Below are 25,859 nucleotides of genomic sequence, written 5' to 3' on the forward strand. Positions count from 1 at the left end.
ATAATCAGTTCATATAATTTATATATTTGTTTAGTATTTATTTTTTTACCAAAACAAATGTAAGTTATTGATTGATTGTGATTGGATTCTACTAAATATAAGCTTCTTCTACTATCTAGACTTTGAATTCATTCTGCAAATTGGGGATTGTGAGTGTGTGGTGCCCATACTATCATTCATTCCTAAACAAATGGGAAACATTGCAAACTGATCACAGCATTTTTTCCTACTGAATCTAGACCAGACTTTAAAATCCTTGTCAGCAATCCCAGCAACCATCATCAATTGATGATGAGGTAGACATTTAAGTTGAAATCTATGCATCATTCATGTATTAGGCTATAATCTCATTGATTGCTTTGATATTATCTTGTTTCTTTTTTATATTCTATAACCCTTCACATGATAGAAGCTCAGTAAACACTCACTGAATTAAATCAACTATACCCTGAGTATAAACCATCTATAAAGAAAGATTGCCAAGCAAGAGCTTTGGGCCTTGAGTCCAAATAAGCTTGTCTTGATTCTACCTGAATGCATGAGAAAGAATGCATGTGTACTTTTAACTTTGACTGAATTTTCATCAAGTATGAATAACGAGTCATAATAAGGATCATAAGAATAATTCATAACAATAATGCATAATTCATAGTAATGAATGGTGCATTATGCATCATTATATATGAAGTTCAAAGCTGGAAGATACAAGGACACAAAGGAGTGGAAAGCTCAGCCCCTTGCCTTGAAAAAGTCCCCATCCAGCAGAGATATTAGACTCTCGCACATGAATGTGTCATTCACAATACAAACAGGATGCGACAAGTGCAACTGCCAAGTGAACAGTTTTGACAATAGGAGCATGTCCAGAGGAAGGAGGGGAAGATTTTTCTTTCAAGCTAAAAGGAAATTCCACAGATGAACTACTTCTTGCAAAGTTCGGTTATTCTTCCTCTATTTTCTATAACGAGCTCCTCTGTGGTCTTCTGTTGATTTATCAGATTAGCTATTCAGCATCATTGCATGTTCCCAAATCTCTACACTGTCCTGCCCCATCATATGCAAAGCAGATGCAGGGGACTGATTTTTCTTAATTTTTGAGCAGCCTGGGAGATGCAGTATGTTCTCCCTTCAATGACTCCATACCCCGGAGTCAAAGTCTTGTCATTCATTCTGATTTAAGATGTTCTCATATTCAACAGAAATTCATCGCAACAGAGATATAAGACTCTGAAACCACCTTCGGGCCCAAAATTCTAAACACTAACAAATTGTTTGGTTTCTTACCCTCAGTCAGACACTTCTTAGAGCTACACCTACTTTACTGAGTTAAGTGAGGAGAGCAGGATTTAGATCTTTAACTAAGGAAGAATCTGGCCTTGCTGGACTAGTGGTCGTGAATCACCATTATCCTTAAAATTACTAAGAAAATATCCTCTCACCCACCACGTGGTAAGCAATAAGCAAATCAGCAGTGCATATTTATTAGCATTTGATTACGGAGACTCTTAACTCATTCTGTGAGTCTGGTAATTTTCATTTTAAGTGGAAACTAGATGAAGAAGAAAATGTACCAGTTTCCCATGTATGAAGGGTCAAAATACCCTTTACGATCTTGAAACTCATACCAAGTGTCAGCTGGAGTTTTCAGAACAGTTCACTATAGTAGACACTAAGAATCATGTCCCAGATTACTTTTACCCTGGCAGTCATCCAGTTTATTTATAGAAAATAATATCCCCAGGCTCCATGAGGGCTGTCATAAAGAGCCATCATCTGTTTTCCTATAAATTAAAAAAACAAAAAACACGGAAGGAATCTTGTTCTCAAGATGTAGAATCACATTCCTCCCAACCCCAACTTTTCATCTTCAACCCCACTGCCCTAGGACACCTAGTTCTCAGGATAAGAGGAATCCAGAATCTGGTTGCTAGAGCTATAAATTTTTAACAATGAGAGCTAAAATAACTTCATGTTTGAAAAGCTGGGGATTAGTAGGGCTTCTCCTGCTTAAAAGGAGGAAAAGTTTATATTACCAAGTGACTCACTTTCTCCAGCTATAAACAAATCACTGGAACAGCACAGAGGGCAGAAATACTGCAAAAAGGAAGAAGGAAAGGGTGAAGGCATTTGCTTCTATTCTTGTATGTATGTATGTATTGTCTTTTTTAGGGCCACACCCACGGCATATGGAAGTTTCCAGGCTAGAGGTCAAATTGGAGCTGCAGCTGCCAGCCTACGCCACAGCCACAGCAATGACAGATCCAGGCTGTGTCTGCAACTTAGACCACAGCTCACAGCAACACCAGATACTTAACCCACTGAGCAAGGCCAGGGATCAAACTCGAGTCCTCATGAATACTAATCAGGTTTGTTACCACTGAGCCATGATGGGAACCCCAAATTCTTATTTTTGAGGAGATAAGTAAGCATAGGTCTTTGACTGGTCCTGCCTCTCCCAAACCAACAGTGGGCAAAGGGGTAAAAGCAGTGCTGATGACGCCTGCAGCCAGTCCTCCACACCACTTGCTCTTCCTTCCATCACCTGCTCAGTTGGAGAAGTCATTATGTAAGTGGTTTTCTGGCTCTTCTCAAAAGAGAAATCCACAAAGGAATCCCCAACAAGTGATGAGTTTGTTTGGATGGAACTCCAGGGGTGACAGGGAAGAAGGAAAAGAAAATAGGAGGAAGGAAATCAACATTATTGAGCTCCCAGTTAATGCCAGACGTGTTTGATCTATTTAATTTTAGCAATCAAATATGAGACACTGGTCTAGATTTGAATCCCATGGTTCCACTTAACTAAGTTATTTAGCTTTAACCTCTCTGAAAGTCAATAGTCTCTTTGGTAAAGTGGGCTTGCTAATAAGAATCTTCTAGGATTATGGAGATTTTGTGAAGTCATGCATGTATACTAACTACTTAATGAAATAAATGAAAAATTGTGGCAACAATTTATGAAAAATTAGCTCCATCTTATTCATGAAATATATGAGTCAGAAGTGTAGGTATGGAATTCCCATTATGGCTCAGTGGGTTAAGAACATGACATAGTGTCTGTGAGAATTTTGGCCTCACTCACTGTGTTAAGGATCCAGCATTGCCACAAGCTGTAGTGTAGGTCATAGACGCAGCTCAGATTTGATGTTGCCACGGCTGTGGCCTAGACCTGCAGCTGCAGCTCCAATTCAACCCCTAGCCTGGGAACTTCCATATGACACAGGTACAGCTGTAAAAAGAAAAAAAAAAAAAAGAAGAAATGTAGTTAACTCTTCCCCAAGTGATACCAAAAAGACAGCATGTTTCCTCCTAAGATGATGCTTGAATAGTTCAAAATATTACACAAGCATGCAAATGTCTTTAAAAGGCACATATATTCTATACATTTAGGAGACACTTATTAAACTCCCTTCATAATAATGTGAAACAATGATCTTTGAAAGTGACCTTGAGATCCTGCATGTCAGTTACTGCCTCAGGCCATCCTAGTGGTCAGAGTGAGAACTCAGCCAGCTGAGGCCTCCATGGAGCTCCTTCTTGACAGATCAGACTCTCCTATTGTATTCCTCCATGTCTCTTTTAGATGGATTCCTTAGCACTTACTTCCCCAAACTTCAGTAGTAGCACCTCTGCCCCACCCCTTCTGATGGGATTCTCACCCATGGATCTTGTGGCACAAACAGAATTCTCACCAAATACCATAGTTTCTCTTCTGCATTTCTTGACCTCCTTAAAGTTACAAAGCCATCTGATTAGTTCTAGTCAGTAAAATATAACCAGAAGTGACATTTATCACCTTTGCACCGATGCAGTTAAAAGCCCGTGTTAGATCCTCCAGTCTTATTTCTCCTGCTGTGGAGCATAAAGCCTACATAACCCAGATGATGCAGAGAGTAAAATAGTAGAGAACTGGTTAGTTTGGGTCCATGAGTGACTGTGTGGAACAGATCATCATACCATACTACACTGTATACTTGTTAAGAAGTCAGCTCCCATTTTGTTAAAACACTGATTTGGGGTTGTGGGTTATATCAGCACAGTCTAGCCTACTCCAATTTATACAAAATTCAATGTCTGCCTATAAATTAGACATGGATCTCTTGTTCTTGACCACCTATATGACTCCCACAGTGGACCTCATTTTGCCTTTTTGATCTTAGCATGCTTTGCACAAGTGCCAAACCTAAAGTTCTAGACATCTCCCAGGAGTTAACTTAGTCCCTCCTTCCCTTTTCTCCCCCAAATCTGACCTCAACCCTGAGTGGGTCAGGAGGTGACCCATTTAGAGATTAGCTAAGTTACCAGAGTAGAGAATGGAACAGGAAGTTTTCAGCTAAAGCAAAGACAGTCACTAGAATATATGAAGTGAAAGAAGAGAGAATTGACATTGAAGAGACTAGGGATAAATGTACTAAATTAGAGGGGAGTCATTCAGAAGTAGGAATTAAAGTCCAAGTCTTGGATCCAAGTGCTTCAGGATGGAAAGATGAAGCCAAAGGAAAAGTGAATCAGGATCAAAGTTGGATAGTCCTGGGCAATTCCCTCTAAGCTTCGTTGGTATACATGGCTCACCTCTACATGAATCAGCAGGAAAGTTTGCAGAGGTAATCTGCTGTGCTAGGTGATCTGTTAAATCCTATCATGCATGTTAATGCTCTGGGAAACATGGCTTATTCCATGCTTCTGATGCAGAGTTCTTTTCTCAAAAAAATTCAGCAATTCAGACATCTCTAACCAGTGGGCTTCAACCTAACATGCTTAAAACCTTGCTTTATATTCTAAAAGCTTGCAATCTTATTCACTTGTGTAATGCAATTTCCCCAGAATAAGCACAGAGCTAACTGAAGAACTTAATGACTAATTTCTCAAGCCAAACAAGGTGTTCACATTATCTTGTAACATTCAAGTTTGTGACCAGATTATCTGATTTGGCTATGAAAGCAATAATCACATCTTACACCCCAAATAACATTAAAAATCAATGTGCAGTGGAAAAGTTAATTAAGATTATGAAATATTAATTATCCTTTTTGATCTTTTCATTTAAAAAATCCATTCTTCCTTCATTTGCTCTCTATTCAAAGCTGAACTGTAGATGATGTATCTCTGAATTTACAAGGCTATAACCAGTGATATTTACAAGATAAATCTTCATATCACCCACTGAATATTCAATGAGAAGCAGCACACTGCCCAGTAGCTACTCTATTATTGATACTCAGCATATCTGGAGAAACTGTAAATTTTTGCATATAGACCAAATTGTTTGCAATTAAATGAAATGTCAAAAAAATCCATCTATTTTGGGCCTCTGGATATAGTGAGAAAAGGTGTTCATACCAATAAGCTTTATAAAATGATCTATTTTATTTTATTTTATTTTATTTTATTTTATTTTATTTTATTTTATTTTATTTTATTTTATTTTTAGGGCCACGCCTGTGGCACATGGAAGTTCCCAGGCTAGGTGTCGAATCAGAGCTGCAACTGCCAGCTTACACTACAGCCACAGCAATGCCAGATTTGAGCCATATCTGCAACCCACACCACAGCTTGCAGCAACACAGGATCCTTAACCCACTGAGCGAGGCCAGAGATTGAACCCACATCCTCAAGGACACTATGTTGGGTTCTTAACCTGCTTGGCCACAATGGGAACTCCTAAAGTGATCCATTTTAAACCAAGCCAAATGCTTTTACCATGAAGGAACACTGAGTTCATTTTTAGACTGGCTCCCACATCACTAAATTCTCCCTGCCTATATATAAGAACAGGTTCCATTGCTCAATTCTCTTACCTTTCAAAAACTGTTTTGCCACTTCGTGCATATGGGACCTCATATATCTTCTTCACCTTCTGCCAACATAAAATCCCCATTCCTGCTGAAACTGAAGAAATCAAGAGCTTATGAAAATGTGTACTTTTAAAATCTGAAATTTTAAGATATTTTCAAATTCTAAACCCCTTTCTTTCATGCAAAGCTGCTTTTAGAACCCATAGAGGTAGTATCAATTTAATTTTTGTTGTGCTTTTCAGACCACATAAAAGTTTTATTTGATATTTTTGGCATGTTGGATGGTCAATATATTACTAAACAGACAAACCAAGTTGAAATGGGGTAGCTTACCAGAGACACATCCCCGGCTCCATATTTTACAGTTGTAACAGATTCTACATCTCTTGTGAGATTCTATATCTACTTCTGGGGCCTCTGTCCCTAGAGGGGAGGTATGGAGCACCCTATAACCAGTTAAGGCTGCCAATATTATAAAAAGAAGTATGACTGGTCCATTGGCCAGCAAGCTGGAGCAGACATCATCATTCTCCCACTTATCTCTACACTCCACTGACTTCATGTAACTCTGCTTAAGGGCTTTCCTCTGGCAGTGAGAGCATACTTGGCCATCCTTAGAGCAAGCAAGAGTGTTGAAGAGTTAATGTCTCCAGGAGAAGCCATCAACAAATAATGGATGGGAATTTGGTATATATATATATATATATACCATCTTATTTGTTTCTCATCTAGGATCATTCTGAAGCAAGCCATACTGCCTCCTAGAGCTCGCCAACACTGCCTCCTAGAGCTCTCATCAGGGTAACTGATACATTAATTTTTACCAGTTTCCTTCACTTCCCTACTTTACTTCTTAACTTCCTTACTGATATTTGCTAGGATCACCTCCTAAATAAACTACTTACATTTGAACCTTTGCCTAAAGGTCTATTTTTAGAGGCATCCAAAGGCAAATTCCTTGTGGTTTTGAGGGTTCAAAATTAAAAGCCATCTGACTCCTAATGATGGATAACTAGACAGAGGGGGTGATTCTGGGTCCATGAGGTGATGAACAACAGAACTGGCTCTGATCCTGACTCTTGATTACTGCAGTAGTTTGGGATGGTGGTCATATATGGAAACATGAATAAAAGAACTTCTGGCTTTGGAGTTCAAGTATGGGCAGGTTAGCCAAGGTGAGCCCAAGGAAGTAGCATCATATGCCCCAAGAGTTGCAGAAGAAAGAGCAGGGTTCTATCACCTCCTCTTCAAAGCAAGGGACCAGCAACTGCGACCAGGCAGTGCAGCACTGAACTTCTGTATGCAACATTATTTGGTGATGGGAACATCAGCTATTGTGGTTACTGAACCCAGGGATCCTTAACTTGGGTGCAGAGGTTAGAGTAAAAAAAAAAATTTTTTTTTACTGTAGAAGCTCCTAGAGCTATGCTGTCCAATATGGTGGTCACTAAATGAAATGAAAATAAAAGTTCAGTTCTTCATTTGCACCAGCCATATTTCAAGTGTTCGATGCAAAATACTAAGGGAGCTATGAAATTTCTATCATTATTAAAGAGGCAGAGATAAATCTTAACTGAAGCCAATAAAAGTAGGCTTCTTGGAGGAGGTGACATCTTCAATAAGCCTTGAAGTATATGTGAGATTTCAGTAGGTGGAAAAGTCAAGGAAGGGAGGGGCACTCAGTTTGAAGACAGAGGCCAGAAATCAAAAGCCAAGTTCAGAGAAATTCTATTAGTCAGAATATCTCTGCAATGGACAATAAAGATGGACGAATGGGCTGGGGCCACTTGAAGGGAAACAAAGTAAGTCAAATGAGCTCTCCCTCCTGGCACAAAGCCATACCTAAAGGCCCTTTCTGGGGAGAAAAACCCAGATCTTTTCTGCCATTTATCCCTCCTTATCTAGCTATTGTTATGGCAATAAAATCTTTTCTCATCACAAGATTACCCCAAGTGTTCTAATGATCTACACCCCAGGGTCAGCCCCTGTCTAAAAATCTGCAGGTCCTAAGGCTAATTCTTAGAGATTAGATGAAGGTAATGCCTTCACTCCTGTTTTGCTCAGAGCCAGCAAAACAGACTGCTGTTTCTATGAAATGATTTCAGAACATTCTGTTATGATATTCTGTCCTGGTCCCCACCCTAAAACTTTATAAAATGACCAGTGAAAAAACCTCAACACTGAGTAGCTTAAGCCACTGAGGGAATTTGTTAGTAGGATTCTGAAGTAGCTCAGTGAATCAGAGAGAGCTTATCTCCCAAGCTCTGAGCAGGACAGGGAGGGCTACACGGAGGCTCTCAGAGGAAAACAGACTTGCATGTCATCTGGGTTTTCCCTGCCCCACTTTTTTGCTGTTTCCCCCAGGGTGCTCCTTATCCTCTCTGTCTGCAGACAGGCTCTGTCACCCAGCTGTGGACATGGTGCCACAGTTGCAACCTTGCATCCTCGTGGTTCTATCAACAGAGAGAGCAACTCCCATTTAAGTACTCACAAGGAAGAGAGCTCATAGGGCATCTCCGGCTCCATCAGTAGCCAGGACACTTGGGAGATGAATAATGATGAAAGTCCTCCTCTAGACCACATGACCAGGGGTGGGATGGAGAGGAGGAGTTTCCCTCAAAAGAAGGGGGCAAGAAGGGGACGATAGGATCTGATTCAGACATGACCACTAGGGAAACTGTTGTGGTCAGCCACCTCAATACAAATATCAGGTACAGGGAGCACCAAGAACAGACTTTTGAGGGAAAAGGGGGCAAGATTTGCAAAAGGATGCTCTGGGCCAAGTCTACTGTGCCAGACTGCCATCCCAAGATGCACAGGAGGCCTGGATATTAGCCAAACCATGGCCTTTTCCTACTCAACTCCAGACCTGCAATCCTAAGGCTAAGTGAAGAGAACAGGACAATTGCCCCCAATTTTCCAAATACACCCATAAAAATCCCAAAGCGCAGAAATTTTCCCTAAGAGCCATGCTGCCATCCAAAGGAAAGTAAGCCCTGTTTCCCATCCTCTCTTCTATAAGCTTCAGGATATTTCTTAAGCATACTTTCCTTCTTTCATTAAACAAATACATTTTCTAGGATTTGAATAATAAGTTAATGCAAAATGCATCAGGGTGATGGATGACAATATATCTTAAGATGCAAATATGCTAAAACTAAGGGTGATCCCCAAATGGGAAATCTACTCAAGGAGACAGACTTCTTGGCTTACAAGGCATCCAAGTCACGGGCAGTATTCATACAGAGAGCCCAGGGCATTTCTGACTTTTCTGGCCTCTGCAATGGTGTACTACACTCAGGCAAACACAAATGTATTCCTGCAGAGAGAATAAAACTTTCAAAGTCCTTTGGAGAAAAGAGCCTTTTTCAGCTGGATCTGCAGATTCCAGAGGGTGCTCATTAAAGGGGAAGGGACAGCCGTCTTGTGGGCCAGATCAGATAAATCACTGCAGCCTGTAGAGAGAGAAGGGATTCCACACACAGGTTTCTCACAGCTGAGCCTTGCTCCTATGAGCCTTGAATATCATTGTCAACTGCCAGGCTTCTGGATGTTTCCACACTGGCCAAATACAATTGAAAATGTGGTATCAACCGTATAGAAACTAAAAGCAAATGCATTATTTGCCCCTTAAGCCAGCTTCTCTTTCTGCCTTCCATATAGTTCTCAATAAAAATACCATTGTCTCTATATCCCAGGCTTTGAATCTCACCTTCTGAGGTCTTTTTTGTTGTCTCTACATGTAGTCACAAAGCCTATCAGTTGGCACAGCTTTAGTACCATTTAGACTGGCCCACTGTTTTTGGTAAATAAAGCTTTATTGGAACATAGCTATCCTCGCATTTCCATATAACCTGTGACTGCTTTAAGCAAGGCTTAATGGCGGAGACAGAGACTATTAGCCCTCAAATCCCGAAATACTTACAATCAGGCCCTTAACAGGAATATATTTCATAATTATAATAATATAATAACAGGAATAATATTTACCAATTGCTGCCCTATATTATTGCAACAGGTCTGCCCCACTCTAATTTCTTTCCAGTTTTCCCACTTTTTAAAATATTCCCTAACTTACCCTTTGGATATTGGATAGCAGATATTACAAATGGATATTCTCTCTCTGTGTGTCTCACACACACACACACACATACTGCTTAAAACGTACAAAAAGCTTCTCACTGCCCTTAGAATAATTCCCAATGCTATGTTCTATATGATTGGGCATGGCTTACCTCTCCGATTCACCTCCCCTCCATACTACAGCTTCACTGGCCATTCTCATTTTCTTTAGGCACCAATCCCTTACTGCTCCAGGGCATTTTCATCTGCTATTCCCTTTGAGTGCAATCTTCTTCCCCACCCACCTTGGACAACAGCTCTCATCCTTTAGGTCTCTGCATCATTGCCAACTCCTCAGAGATGAGTTCACCCCTTTTTTTTCTGTCCATGCCTGAGGCATGCAGAAGTTCCCCAGCCAGAGATCAAACCCAAGCAACAGCAGTAACCAGAGCCACAGAGGTGACAACACAGATCCTTAACACACTGAGCCACCAGGGAACCCCTTCTGAATATTTCTGTCACTCTGTTCTCTCCTAGCACCCTGTCCTTTTCATGCATGGAGAGAAATCAAGGATTTATTTGTTTGCTTATTGGGTTATTGTCTGTCTCATTGATCATAATAGCTGCAAGAGGCCAAGGATTACATTCATTTTATTTATTGTGCCACTATCAAATAGTAAGCACACAAATCATATTTTATCAATGATCTTTGTTCATTCTCAGGTATTATTAACTCTTTGGCTTGGTATAATCTGGCTTTACTCTATTTTCTAGTCCTAGTTGTATGCCTCACTCCAGATGAGCTGAGATAACTATCATTTCCCATATACATATACACACTGTACTTTTTCACCTCTGAACCTTCCTTTTTCCTCTCCTCTTCTCCCTTTTTGATCATTCTTGCTTAGGAAAATCTTTCTCTTCCAAGCTTAATTCAAGAAATTATTCTATGAAACTGTAATAATGAAAACAGTTGAAATAATGTAAAGCCAAAGATACATCTCACAAGGATGTTTCTTGAAATGGTCTTTAATATAGTTTGATGCCTTCATCCAAAGTATAGTTCAATAAAAGCAACTTTCTGTAGGCAGGCTATGATGCATTTCTGATTCTCTGACAGGCTTCATTCAGGGAAAAATTTTCAAGTGTGATGGGTGGTTTACAGAACCTTCAGGTTGTTTTCCATTAATATTCTTTCTCTTGGTTCTAGTTTTGAAAGTAATTGAGTACTAATGAGTACTGACAGGTACCTTTACTCTATGTTTCAGTTAAGCTGAGCTGGTAATAGAATTGATAACTTTGAGTGAAATCTGAGGATCCTGACTAAGACTCATGCCAAAGAGCAAAAAACATCAACTTCCATTCAGTGATAATTTGGGATAAGAGAGCATCCTTGTAGCAACCTTGATGAGGAGCTATTTCTAGGATAGAGCAACCTGTTGACTAAGCATTTTAACTTATCATAATAAAACTTTTATCATTTGCATAAAAACGAGAAGGCTTATGTGTCCATTGCCTGTTGATTTAGGATCTACATCCAGTTTATTAGAAGAGATAGCAAAGTATTTCCCCAAAAGTTAAAAAGCAGTGTGTGTACTACTGTTTCTGTCATGTGTGTACTACTGTTTCTGAACTATATAGTCATAATGAGTTGTTTTTTTACAAGATCCTGAAGAATTTCTTTATGTTGCTGCTAATCCATACCTTCCTGTTACTTATGCTGTCATTACTGTAGGGCTCAAATACAGGAATGTATACACACAAATACATTCATATCCAAATTATGTTCTCCCTCATAGTTTTTTTACTTCAAGTGTGAATTTCATAGGTATAGTCTCTATGGCTTTATTCAAGCCATTTATGACTTTTCTGAACCCAAGGGCTGCAATAGCTTCAGCACGCCTGTAATCTCTTCCAGTTGATGTTCACTATCAATCAGTACCCTAATCAGTCCTGTTGGGGACATGGCTCGGATTGTCAGTGTTGAAAAATGGACACATGAACACGGGGAGACCTCAACAAGGCTCTTTACTTCTGCGGAAGGGTGCGGGTGCTCAAAAAGTGCACGCAAAGAAGAAAAGACCCTCCCTATTTATCCCTAACACAGGTGATGTACCTGTCCCTTTCCCATTGGTCAGGTCAGGGTGCACATTCTTCTCAGTTGGCTAATTTGAAACAAATTGTTACTGGGAAAGGGGGGGGGGGGTTTGCAGGAAGGCATTTCAGCTGAAACTGGAGCAAAATGGAGTAACCAAGATTTCCTTTGATAGAAAAGACATTATATTACTTTCCACAATTCTCTTCTTTCATTTTTTTATCAAATATTCTTTTCTTCAAACTCTTTGAGCATGGTTTGGCTCTCATGCTCTATTGTGTCCATCAGGAGTATATTGGCTTCATGGTGAGGGGGTCCCAGATGCTTTGTTAGGGCAGTTTTATCAATTTTTGAATAATCCTTTCATGGCACAAGGAATTATATAACATGCAACTAAGACACAGACACTAACTACAGCAGTTTGAGGGGTAAAGATTGAAGCTATTAGTCCCTTTCATTTTTTTTAAACCAATTTTCTAAAAGGTCTATGAAGGGGTCATTAATACCAGAATTCTCTGAAAGCTCATCTGCTAAGGTCTTTAATCTGCATAGGGCCTTGGTGATGGTGCCATCTGGGATGGTGTTGTTGGGAATGAATGTACAGCACTGGATATCAATCATTACACAGACTCCACCCTTTTCTGCCAGCATCATGTCTAAAGCGAGTCTATTTTCCCATGCCATTTGACTAGTTGGCCCTAGCTGTTCAGCTATTTCTTTCTTTTCTTTTTTTTTTTTTTTTTTTTTTTTTGTCTTTTTGCCATTTCTTGAGCCGCTCCTGCTGCATGTGGAGGTTCCCAGGCTAGGGGTCGAATCGGAGCTGTAGCTGCTGGCCTACACCACAGCCACAGCAATGTGGGATCTGAGCTGGTCTGCAACCTACACCACAGCTCAAGGCAATGCTGGATCCTTAACACACTGAGCAAGGCCAGGGATTGAACCCACAACTTCATGGTCCCTAGTCAGATTCATTAACCACTGAGCCACGACAGGAACTCCCAGCTATTTCTTTAATGGCATCTCTAGTGTAATTAATGAATCTTTGTTGATTGTAAAAGATGTAGTTTATCCAATCAACATTTTTGTTTATGGTTGACCACCAAAAGAGAGCAGATTCAAACCTGGCAGCTACCTGATTTCTTGCCTTAAATTTGTTTGGAACACCTATTGAATCAATACAGACCTGAGGGTCAAAGGACCAACCACCCCCATGGAGGTGGTGTCTCATTTCCTCAGGATTGGCTGAGTTTGACATTGGGGCCTAAATGCCAGAGTGAAAGGGATGGCCAATTGCACCAAAGTACAGGTGTCACTTTGATTTTCCGGAAGTATGCCTATTAGAGGACTCCCACAATACCACCAGACATCTGCCCAGAGCACTTGGAACTGGCATTTATTGTGGGGGTGATGTAGGACCGGCTTTCACTGTACCTGGTCAGGTTCCCTAAGAAAGTTGCCTTTGCCTCTTGTCATTTTAGACATGAAGAGAAGTTGACATTTGGCTGCTGAACAGTTCTTGGGGGCTGACCCACAGAACTTTTGACCTCAGGGAATAGCAGTGATGAAGTCTGACCAGACTCATTATTTCAAGCTATTGTGTCCTGGAAGAGGGCCATCACACATTCAAGACCCTGTGTGTCTGATGACCATCCCAGAGGAAAGGGAACCACTTGGGCCTCCGGTCTCCCTGTAGCACAAGCGTAACAGCTGCCTTTGTGTAGTGTGTCCACAGAATATTTTATCCATTTCAACCAGGCATTTGTGTCCCCATAGTCTGTTTCTATACTCACAGTCAACCTTCCTCCAAAGAGGAGTTTTCTGTTTCCTTCAGTGGTGGCTACCAACTCAGCCATCCTTTGGCAACAGGGTCCAGGAGGCAGGAAAGGAAGGCCACCAGCTGATGGCTTTCCTCATGTTTCTGTGTGAGGACCCCTAGAGCCATCCCCCAGTCCATGCTTACAAATAAATGAAAAGTTTTTTCAAAAGGACAGTAGAGCCAGAAGAGGGGCAACTGTCAGTGCCTCTCTTAAATCCCTAAATTGTTGCACCTCCTCCTGGCTCCATAGTAAGGTATCGGGGTCTTCCTCTACAAGCTTGGAAATAGTCCTTTTACATTATGTCCTTTTTAGTGTACATAGTCCCCTTGTTGTAGGTTTGGGGCAGCTGGTTTTTATCCAAAAATAGATTACTGAGATAAACTTTAGAAATAAGCTTAGAATGTTCTTTTAGAAGCTCAGTTAATATTGCAGCAATATAACATAATAGCAAAGATCTAGGAAGTAAGTCTTAGTGATACTGACCACAATTAAAAGAATGAGATTAACAGATTTACCAAGTTATCGTTGAAACAGCTCTTTCTCTCTAAAACTACTCTCATTTTTATCAAATATTAGCCTAACCAAGACTAATTTATTTTCCAGTTAAGTCTGGTGTCAACAACCTTGGCCTGATGATTTACGTGAATAAAATTGATCATATAGATTTTTTTTTAAATTGGCTCTGTTAGAACTTTATGAGGAATCTTAGACTAAGCTTTTAAAAGGCACCTCAGTGCTAGGAAAGTCATTCCAAGGGTTTGTCTTAAAGATTTTTATCTTAAAGATCTCGGTGAATTCCTTCCCTTTTAAAAACCCAGATAATTTGAGGTTTTTACAGGCTACATACAAGGTGGCCTTCCTAATTATCTGATAAAGATTCTGAAAACCTGAGAGTTTCCATTCTCTGAAGAAACCAGGTAGAGAAGAGAGAAATGTTTCAGTTCTGCTTACAAAGGTATAATTTACCAAATTTCATGTTGGGGAGAATTTCTTTATACCTGGAAAACACAGATTAAAAGCCAGTATTATTTTAAATAGAAACCACAAAATTATAACCATATTCACCAGTTCACACAGTCCAATATAACCAATCCTTTCTGTTTAACTGTTTATGAAGTCATCAATTTCCCTTTTAGGATTTCTTTTTTTTAAATTTCTTACTCAGCTCATCATTAAGGTCTGGAAGCCAGAAACTTGTATTTTTTTTTTTTAATTTGGTAAATTATATCTTTGTAAGCAGGTATTTTTTTTTAAGTTCTTTCTATAGATCTTCTAGAAAAAGAAACATTTTTGTAAAGGTATTGGAGTAAATACATTAACTAACAGTGACAAAAGACTTAAGGCACATTTTAAATCTGATTGCAATGCAAATGGACAATGAAACTTGGTAACTGTTGTGACATAACAATTTGAAATAACTAGAAAAAAAAAGAATTATAACATAATACCAGTATATATCCAAGTTTCAGAAACTGTAAAAGTTATAGAATATCTATATTAAAAACATCTATTTATCTATATAATCCAAGGTTTATCACTCATTTGATAATAGAAATAATAAATGTATTTTAACGTTCCAAATAATTCTAGTAAATTTGACTTTTTTTTGAATGCCTCAAGGATCCTGTGAAACATTTTAAAGTTAGCTAAGTTAAAAGCACATAAATTAGAATTTGATATCATTTATAAATAAATCATTTTTTTAATTTGGTCAGATAGAATCATAGATTTCTATGGATAATGCTTGTTTCTTAACCAAAGTTACAAGATGTCTCAAAAGCAAATACAGCAGATCACTTAAAAGAACATTATATAATCTGTTATCATAGTAGCATTCCAAGGAAAACTTTTTCTTAACAAAGAAAAGCCAAGTTCAAGTTTTGTACCAGCTTATTTTAAAATTAATTTATTCAAACTTATTTTAAACTGAGTTCTGACAATGTATAACCCTTCTCTAAATGTATACTTCACACAAACCTTCCAGCACTTTCTGTATCCATTAGTTTGTCCCCTATTTTTTATTTAAAACAAGCTAGAAGACAGACTTACTCTTCTTTTCCCTTGATAAAATAGAATTCCTTCTCACATATATCTTTTATGTCTCTCTTGGTAGGATCTCTAATAGTTTATCTTTCCAATCCTTTATTTTATATATATATTATTTATTTTTACTTATTATTTTATCTTTTGAGGGCTGCACCCATGGCACATGCAGGTTCCCAGGCCAGGGGTCCAATTGGAGCTGCAACCACCAGCCTACACCACAGCCAGAGCAATGCAGGATCCGAGCCACTTCTGCAACTTACACCACAGCTCATGGCAATGCTGGATCTTCAACCCATTGAGTAAGACCAGGGACTGAACCCACAACCCCATGGTTCCCAGTCAGATTCGTTAAACACTGAGCCACGATGGGAACTCCTACATTGTTTTAACTCTCTCCTAGGTCTGGAATAAAGCCCTGCCATATCCTTTGGTTTTGTTGAGGTGGTAGGCTTTGATCCTATGGGCCGGGGCAGCATGCTTGTGCCTGCAGCCTAACCCTACTGTTCCGACTCTGCCAGCAGCGGTAGTGCACTTGTGGCTGTGTGGGGCTCTGCCCCTCCCTCTCCCCATGTTAACTCCGCAAACAGAGGCAGTGCCCTTTCGCCTGGGTGGTGGGCTCTGTGCCCCTCCCCTTCCCACACTCCACCGGCAGCGGCAGCGACAGCAGTGGCGGCTGTGGCTGGAGAGGGGCCAGCACCATTTTGGGGATTGTAAGGTGGTGTCAGCAAGCTAAGGGGAGGGTCCCATGGGGGGGAGGAGGTCCCAGAATGTTCTTGGGCTTCCTCCTCATTTCCCTTTTGGTCCCATGCTCTGAGGGGAAATAAGACCACCGGTCCCCAGCGCCAACAGCCAAAAGAGAGCATAACAAGTCACTGGGGTTTCAGTGGACTGAATAAGCAGCTGACAGACCCAATCCTCATCTGATCTGATCTTTGGCCAGAAGAATAGGTGATGGGGCGAGAATAGATGTCTCTGTCCAGATAAAACAACAATATTTAATCATTCTTCCCTTCTTTTCATCCTTTGTCTATGGATTGTCACCCCAATACTTTAATATCAATCCCAGAAGATGGTCTGGAGGAATTTGGCCCCCTCCCCCATTCAATCCTCCAAGTGGAAGTACAGGTCTGGAAGACTTACTTCCCATTTCCCAGGATCGTGTTTTGATCCTTCAATTTCACCCGAAATCACAGGTCTCACCTGAGACCTTCATTTTCCAGGATCATGTTCTGATCCAAATCACTGGTATCACCCAAGACATTTTGAGGGTCATGCTCTGATTTTATGACTTCACCCGAAACCTCCAGTCTCAACCGTGACGCTTTGAGGCTTGCCGACCCCATCCCTGACCACCAAGGAGGTACTCAATCGCACCCATGATCTTTCCTACCTTGGTCTGTTAACGGAAGTTGCCTGGTGGTCTCACGATTTCCCACATTGTCGAGAACCCTCCACAGGTTTGAGGTTCGCAGACACAGACTTCTCAATTAGGGACCACCACAAAAGGCCATGGGACACGTCTTCCCTCCTCAAGAATCCATGCTCCAGTGGACCCCAAATCTGTTGGAGACATGGCTCTCATCGTCAATGTTGAAAAATGAGACACATGAACACGGGGAGATCTTGACAAGGCTCTTTACTTCTGCAGAAGGGCGTGGGTGCTCAAAAAGCATGTGCAAAGAAGAAAAGACCCTCCCTTTTTATCCCTAATGCAGGTGATATATCTGTACCCTGCCCATTGGTCAGGTCAGGGTGCACATTCTTCTTGGTTGGCTAATTTGAAACAAATTGTTACTGGGAGAAGAGGGAAAGGGGGCGGGGGGGGGGGGGGTGGTCGCAGGAAGGCATTTCAGCCAAAACCAGAGCAAAACGGAGTAACCAAGATTTCCTTTGATAGAAAAGACATTATGTTACTTTCCACAGTACCTAAACAGGTCTTTGCCCTCACATCCAGTCCTTTGACATAAGAACATTAAACAAACAATACTGAGCTCCTATTATGTACCAGACAGCTGGCTAGGTACTTAAGTTTCAGCAATTTAAAAAAGAGACAATTTCTGGAAATTCCCATTGTGGCTCAGTGGGTTAAGGACCCAACATTGACTCTGCAAGAGTTCAGGTTTGATTCCTGGCCTTGCTCAGTGGGTTAAAGATCCAGCATTGCTGCAAGCTGTGACTCAGATCTGATGTTGCTATGACTTTGGTGCAGGCCTGCAGCTACTCCAGTTTGACCCCTAGCCTGGGATATTGGCCCCTACCATATGCCTCAAGGGCAGTCATAGAAATAAAAATTAAAATTAAATTTTTTTTAAAAAAGAGACAATTTCTGATCTCATGAAGCAGACAGATGGGCCATTAAGATATCTAATAAGAAGTAATATTTATGGAGTCAGGCACTATTTTAAGCACCTTAGGTGTATTGTGTCATTTAATCTTTAAAAATAAAAAAATCCTCTAGGATGGTGACATTATTTATTATTATTTATACAGAAGGAAAAGTTTAAGGAGATTAAGTAATCTGCCCAAAGTCACTCCTCTAGAAATGATAGAGGGAGGTTTCAAACCCAGATGCTCCAAAACTGGCATATTTTACTCTCATGCTCAAAGCAGTTCAAACTTGGAGGAGCAAGTTCACAGGCAACAACCTATACAGTCCCATATGCAACCTGAAGCCCAGACACAACACTGCATTTCCTTGACCTATCATGTTCTACTATCTACGCCAAAAATAAACACAAAGATGAAAGGACATGAAATGGACAAATTCCTAGAAAGACATAAAATACCAAAACCAACAAAAAGAAATAGAAAATCTGAACAGACTTGTAAAAAGTAAGGAGATAAAATCAACAATTTTTAAATTGTCCATAAGGAAATTCTAAGCCAATTGTCTTCACCAGTAAATTCTACAAAACATTTACAGAAGAATTAATACCAATAAAATCTTCCAAAGAATCAAAGAGAGGACACTTCCAACTCACTTCCTGACATCAAAAACACAAGCTACCAAAGAGGAAAATAAACTGGACATCTTTTGTGTTCCAAAGGGTGCCACCAAGAAAGTAAAAAGATAACCACAGGTTGGGAAAAAATATATGGAAATTAAATAAATGATTAGAGCCTAGTATGCATAATATATAAAATCCTCTGTGACTCAATAATAAAAAGATAATCCAATTTAAAAATTATCAAAGGATTTAAAAAGACATTTCTCCAAAGAAGACATATGAATGCACAACAGGCATATGCAAAGATGCTCAACATCATTATTCCTAGAGAAATGCAAATCAAACCACAGTAAGATATCACTTTATACCCACTAGGATGATTAAAATAAAAAAAAAAGACAGGCAATAACAAGTGCTGGTGAGGATGCAAGGTGTCTGGGACCTTCACACACTGTTTGTGGGAATATAAAATAGTGCAGCCACTTTGGAAAACCGTCTGGCAGTTCAGTTCCTGAAATTGTAGATGTCAAGTTAACACACCAATTCCAGTCCTCAAGAAAAATGAAAGCTTAGATCTACACACAGACATAACATTACCCAAAATGGCCAGAAAGTGGAAATTACCCAAATGTCCATTAATTGATAAATGTATAAATACACTGTGGAATATCCAGATATTGGAATGTTATTCATTAATAAAAAGAAATATGATACATGCTATGACCTGGATGAACTTTTAAACATGGTGCTGAGTGAAATAAGCCAGTCACAATGGACCATATAGTATATGATTTCATTATATGAAATGCCCAGATTAGGCAAATTCACAGTGACAGAAAGTAGACTGGTGATTGCCTAAGGCTGATGGGATTGGGCAAAAAAAGGCAGAGCTGGTTAATGGATACAAGTTTCTTTTTGGAATGATGAAAATGTTCTAAAATTGTGTTGATGGTTGCACAACTCTGTGAATATACTAAAAACAATTGAATTGTACACTTTAAATGGGTGAATTGTATGACCTGTGAATTATGGTTTAATAAAGTTGTTACTAAAAATTGATGGAGGGAGAAAGAGTGGGAGGCAAGAGGAGGCAGAGTTCTCTTTAAATATGGAACATTAAACATATCCATTTATTTCTCCCAAAATGCAAATAAAATACTGAGAAAATAGGTTTGTTTTTTTGGTTTTTTGGTTTTTTCTAGGGCCACACCTATGGAATATTGAGGTTCCCAGGCTAGGGGTCTAATCAGAGCTGTAGCCACCAGCCTACGCCTGAGACACAGCCACACCGGATCTGAGCTGTGTCTGTGACCTACACCACAGCTCATGGCAACGCCAGATTCTTAACCCACTGAGTGAGGCAGAAATCGAACCCACAACCTCATGGTTCCTAGTTGGATTCGTTAACCACTGAGCCATGACAGGAACTTTAAGAAAAGAGTTTTTTAAAAAGCCATAATCCCACGTGGACAAACAATATGGGATAAGACACTACAGCCAAGGGGAAATGTCAGCACAATTTTGGATGTTGGAAAGCAGATGCATGAGTTCTCAACTAGCAGACTCAGGAAAGCTAAAAATCAAGCTTTTGGGGGAGATGAGATGGAATATTTGCACTCCAGGAAATTCCAGAAAGTCTCAGAAATTGGACGCATTTGTTGCTTCTGAACACTGTGGTATGGGATGAGACTGAAACCACGAGTGTTAGTCAAAAGTTTACCTAAGGAAGAGTTAAATCCCCTCCCTAAACCCATGGAGCTAAGCAACACATCTCTTCCCCATCCCTCTCTGACCCTGACTCAGCTGCTTTAGCCAGAGAAAGACGGGTGATTTTCCTTCTGCAGAGGCAGTAGGTCTCAGACTCTGGGCTCAGGACTCAGGCTAGGGCCTCAGAGACCCAAGACACAGATGTGGAGTGAGATGATCAGCTAAAAAGAGGGGAATGTAATCAAATGCCATGTATTGAAAAATAAGAATAAGACTCTCACACAATATAAAAGAAAATGACAAAGAAATAAGAGAAAAGAGAACACTGGAGGATGAATTCAAATGGTCAAACATCAAAATTATCAGAGTTTCTAAGTACAGGTGGGTGAAAAATGAGATCAGAAAAAAATGGATGGGAGACTATCATAAAAGAAATAATGCAGGAGAATTTCCCAGAACTTAAAAGAACATGTTTCTAAATGGAGAAGATGTATCAGGTATCCTGCAAAATGCTTATCACTGTGAAATTTCCTAACACTGGAATTCTGGAAGAGAAGTTCCTTCAGAGTTCTAAGGGAAATTCTGTCCAACACAGAATTCTATACTTAGCAAAATCATTAGTCAAGTGTGAAGGTAGAATGCAGACCAAGGAAGAGGAAGCCATGTGATCCAAAAAGACAGAATTCAACATAGGAGAATCAAACAAGCAAAATTCCCAGATCGATGGTGAAAGGGAGCCTCCAGATGCCAGTTGAGTTGCAGGCCCGAAGAACAGCCAGAGCAGTGGGAATAGAGGGTAGCAGGTGGATTCCAAAAGCCTTGTCTCCAAGGTGAGGGTGGTTGGGAGATCGAGAGATTACTTGAAGTGATGACCTTATAGAAAGAAGGATTCAGCCTTCAGGAGTTCAGCAGTGAGATAAGCATATATAAAACAACCAGAGCAAGTTAATAGCTCTAGAGAAAACAAAGGGTGCTATGAGAAAAGAAGGGTAAATTTAGAGGTACATAATTATAACTTGCCTTCTTCTGGGAGACCTGGTAAATTATTTTCCTCTTCCCCTCCTAAGTTTGGAACAATTTGATAAATAAAACTAAAGAAAGGTAAAATGGCTACTGTAGTTTAGTTGTGAGAGACAAATGGGCTTCAGACCCCAGAATTGGGCATATTTTCTCACCCAATATAAAAGAGAACGGTGCTCCAGGGAAAGCCTGCTCCTTGGTTACAAACAGCTTCCAGTGGGGCAGAAGGAAAAACAGCTGATCCAAATTTATCAACCAAATCAAGCCCTGCCTCCTCCCCTAAAGAGAAGGGAAAGAATAAATGAATGAGTAAAGGGGCAGAGAGAATATAGAAATGTGCACCTCATGGAAGAGAACACCAGGAGTGGGAACACAACTTCTCTCCTGATATTAGTGATGCCAGTGGGGGCTCCTGCTGTGGCTCAGTGGTAATGAACCCGACTAGTATCCATGAGGATGCAGGTTTGATCCTTGGCCTTGCTCTGAGGGTTAAGGATCCAGCGTTGCGGTGAGCTGTGGTGTAGGTCGCAGATGTGGCTTGGATCTCACGCTGTTGTGTCTGTGATGTAGACCAGCAGCTGCAGCTCAGATTCAAATCCTAGCCTGGGAACTTCCATATGCCTCATGTGAGGTTCTAAAAAAGAAAAAAAAAATCATTCCAACATGAAGAGTGTTCATGAAGTGATAATAGACCCATGTAAGAAGGGTCAGGGAACTCAGGTTCCCTGTTATGACAGCAGTGGCATGAGAGAGCTAAATCCCCACCCTCAAAATAGAAATTCAATAGATAGTATGAAAATGGAAAGTTGAGAAATGACAGTGAAGCATATTATGAGGCAGTAAGCAACCAAAGAAATAGAAAACAGCTCTAAGAGTGGAATGTGGCAGCTTAGGAGTGAAAGGGCTGGTGGGGAGATAGAGAGCAGAGAACTCCTGCCCTTTCAATGTGGACTTTGTACGGCCGAGGAACTTTTAAGACGTTGAGTTAGATCACATAAAACTGCAAATATTTGACTATTTATGGCCTAAAAAAATAGCAATCCCACATATTCATACAGTTTAACAAAGTTTTAACAGAAACTCAATTTTAAAGAATGGGTATATGCATATGTCTAACTGAATTGCTTTGTTGTACACTTGAACACAACATTGTAAATTGAATATACTTCAGTAAAAATTAAAAATAAAATTTAAAAATCTTTTTTTTTTTTTTGTCTTTTAGGGCTGCACCCATGGGGGTATGGAGGATCCCAGGCTAGGGGTCTAATTGGAGCTGTAGCTGCTGGCCTACACCACAGCCACAGTAACACCAGATCCGAGCTGCGTCTGCGACCTACACCACAGCTCAGCAATGCCAGATCCTTAACCCACTGTGCGAGGCCAGGGATCGAACCTGCCACCTCATGGCTCCTAGTCGGATTTGTTTCCACTGCGCCATGATGGGAACTCATGAAAAATCTTTTCTAATGAAAGGAAAAGGAATGTGATCCCTGGAGAAACTTCTCCGCTCCTTTCTCTTTAGTCTGGTCTACATGCCTCCCCTAGATGGGGGGGCCTCTCGCACCCAGGGATGTACTTGCCCCTCTCTGATGGATCCACAGCACTGTCATTGTCTGACCCTGTCTTCCCTGTACAGCTTGTGACTACTCTGTGGGGAGGGTTCTGTGTATAATGGAGCCCACAGAGCAGCAGACACAAAGTAGCTACAGTCTTTCCTCAATGACATAACCTGTGTTAACAATCTTCACTAGGTGCTTGGACCTTGATGCTTCCTTTCCTGGGTGTTTATAATAAACCCTTAGCCTATCATAGGATTTTACCCGGAATCTACATCAAGATCACTGCTTTTGAGTTTGTAGAATTGACTATAGTCTCCTCTTTTTTAGGAAAAAAACCCAACTTTTTTAAAACACAGAAACCTATTCTCCCATCCAGCCGCTCATCACCACCTATATAATGTATTTGCAATTTCTCGCAGCAGCTAGAGTGCCGTTGCACCCGCGCCAGAAGACCTGACCTCCCTCAGGAGCTCTGAGACCAAATGATGGAGCAGTGTAGCTCTCAGACTCCAGGTATAAACTGTGCCTCTCCTCTTGTCCTAATGAGCCTTAAGTAGCTTCACCTCCCTAAGTCTATGGCTCCTAATATCTAAATACGATAGTAACTGAAACCAGAGTTACTGTACAAATTCAATGGGATGATGCAGGAAGCATTCAGGTAAGTCGCTTTTGCTCTCTGACATGGGTTTCCACCCGACTGGACTTCTCTTTCCCTTTCATTGATGTATATTCTATGCTTTTCAATCCAAAGGTCATTCTTTGTTGCCAAAGTGAAGCCGAAAGGGGGGTGGATGAGCTCTGATTTTCCTTCCTTCCTTTCTTTCTTTCTTTCTTTCCTTCCTTCCTTCCTCCTTCCTTCTTTCTTTCTTTCCTTCCTTCCTTCCTTCTTTTTATATTATTGGTAAGCACACAAGAATCACTCCAAGTAACAGGCCCACTCCCCAACCTCTGCCTTGTGGGACTTACTCTGAACATAATTTTATGGGATTTGTTGCCCTGAACATTTCTTATAAGCTCATGGGAAATGAAGCCACCATAATACTGTTCCCACAGGTTTTACCTATTATCTCTGGCCCCAAGTGCTCAAGTCTATCTTTCGCAGGTGTTTTTTTGAAATCAGAACTCATCAGAGAGCTACTGTGTAGCCACCTTGGCTTTTCTAAACACCCATTTTTACCCTTCATTGGGTGTTTGCATTTGTGCAGTTAGAGCACCGTGGTTTTGAGAGCTCCTCACCCCTCCAACCACCTGCTTTTCTCTGAATTCTAAGATCCAGGGTTTCAGCCTCCCCAGGCCCAGCTTTCCTCCCTGGCTCTCATGGGGTTCTTCTCACTCCCCATCGACCTCTCAGCTAGAATTAGATTTCAAGCAGCAATTCTGCTACCTGCCTTCTAAATAAGCTGAGAAATAATGGCTAATCAGAAAAACTCTACTTGTGTGAAGATATTGATGGAAACATAGTGTAAATGAGCAAGCACCAATTTCTACTCAAAGAAGCGAGTCTAATTTTGACACTTTCTAACAGTCTGTTTAGCCAGCAAATAGAGAATGTTTGGGACCCTGGATAATTCTTGGCATCCCCTAAATTATAATGTTCATCCAAGTGACCACTTCTTCTAAATGAGACCCATCTTGGTGATGAGAAGATGCAAGTCCTCTGCTGTTACCTAGCTGGAGGGCATGGAGGTACCCCTTCCCTCTGAGCCTTCATGTCTCAACTGTAACACGAGGGTGTTGGACCCGGTCATCCCAAGGGTCTCCCAGGACATCCCTATGAAAGTTTTGGGGTTATAAGTAGACTGAGGGTTGAACAGACTGAGGGGTTTTCCTGATATCTAATGCTTGACCTAATGTGAAACAAAATAGTCCATCAAAGAAGCACACTAAAGTCCAAATAAAAATTTTCCAGCATTAGGCAAAATATAAACATGCTCTCTCTTTCCATGTTTCCTTTTACTAATTTAGATATTCATCTAGTCCTCTTTTTTGAAGTATTCACCCCTTTGCAATGAGGCCCCCACCAAGTCTGTTTTTAATCTCTTGCTCTATTTCCCCAGTAGATGGCACCCCATCACAATTTTCAATTACCTTCTGCCTGCAGACTCAGGGCAGACAGTCCAGAAAATAAACACAAAGTGAAGAGAATGTGGGGAGCATTTATTTGTCAAACACAGATAAAACAGAGGAATTTTTTCAAATATGATTTTTATTTTTCATTATATTTGATTTACCATGTTCTGTCAATTTCTACTGTAAAGTGACCCAGAGTAATTTTATATTAAGAGTGCACTCAAAATAGTTGGTTTTTCCAAAATTTAAACAATAAATTAAGTACTAAATATAAGGTATAATAAATTAGCATATTTTTATGTGGCAGACTGTTGTACGTTAGAACTGAATATTACTGTTTAAGTTATAAAGCTGTTGGAGTTCCCTGGTGGCCAAGCGGTTAAGGATTCACCATTGTCACTGCTGTGGCACAGGTTCTATCCCTGACCCAGGAACTTCCAAATGCCGTGCGTGTGGCCAAAAAAAATGAATTAAAAAAAATAAATAAATAAAATAAAATTATGAAACTGTGAGATTATAGCTGATCCTCCTTTTTGACAATTATAGCTGATTCCTCCTTTTTGACAATTCCTTCCCAATATCATCATCTTCCTTGACAATCCTCTCATCCAAGAGTTGTTTTTTTAATCCCCTTGGAAAAATTACTTCCAAATTTTCCACAATCAATGAAATTTGACCATCTACTTTTAAATTATTTTGGAAATAAAAGAACTCTGAAACTTACTGCCACATTTTCAGCCCAT

The 25,859-nt window shown here is 40.3% G+C and overlaps 1 protein-coding gene and 1 pseudogene across 43 annotated transcripts in view; both read right to left on the minus strand.

Annotated features, from left to right (window-relative positions):
- CCDC85A (coiled-coil domain containing 85A) overlaps positions 1-25,859 on the minus strand; it is a 691,220-nt gene that overhangs the window by 224,165 nt on the left and 441,196 nt on the right. For 35 of the 42 annotated variants that reach the window (XM_085019267.1, XM_085019261.1, XM_085019269.1 and 32 more), the window contains 2 exons: positions 17,203-17,372; positions 5,796-5,886 (listed from right to left, as the gene is read on the minus strand). The gene's annotated coding sequence lies outside the window, so the exon portion shown is untranslated. Of the gene's footprint in view, positions 1-5,795; positions 5,887-17,202; positions 17,373-21,642; positions 21,767-25,859 lie in introns of all 42 variants that reach the window. The other 7 variants (XM_085019232.1, XM_085019238.1, XM_085019263.1 and 4 more) reach the window with 2 other exon arrangements.
- On the minus strand, positions 10,748-13,931 carry LOC146404788 (uncharacterized; annotated as a pseudogene). The gene has a single exon (XR_014841936.1). The product of XR_014841936.1 is annotated as an uncharacterized LOC146404788 (transcript).

Source organism: Sus scrofa, chromosome 3 (genome assembly GCF_054392235.1).
Source record: "Sus scrofa isolate SSC_HxYL_T2T_F1_AM1 chromosome 3, Sscrofa_HxYL_maternal_Yorkshire_Landrace_v2.0, whole genome shotgun sequence".
In the NCBI taxonomy this organism is placed as follows: Eukaryota; Metazoa; Chordata; class Mammalia; order Artiodactyla; family Suidae; genus Sus; species Sus scrofa.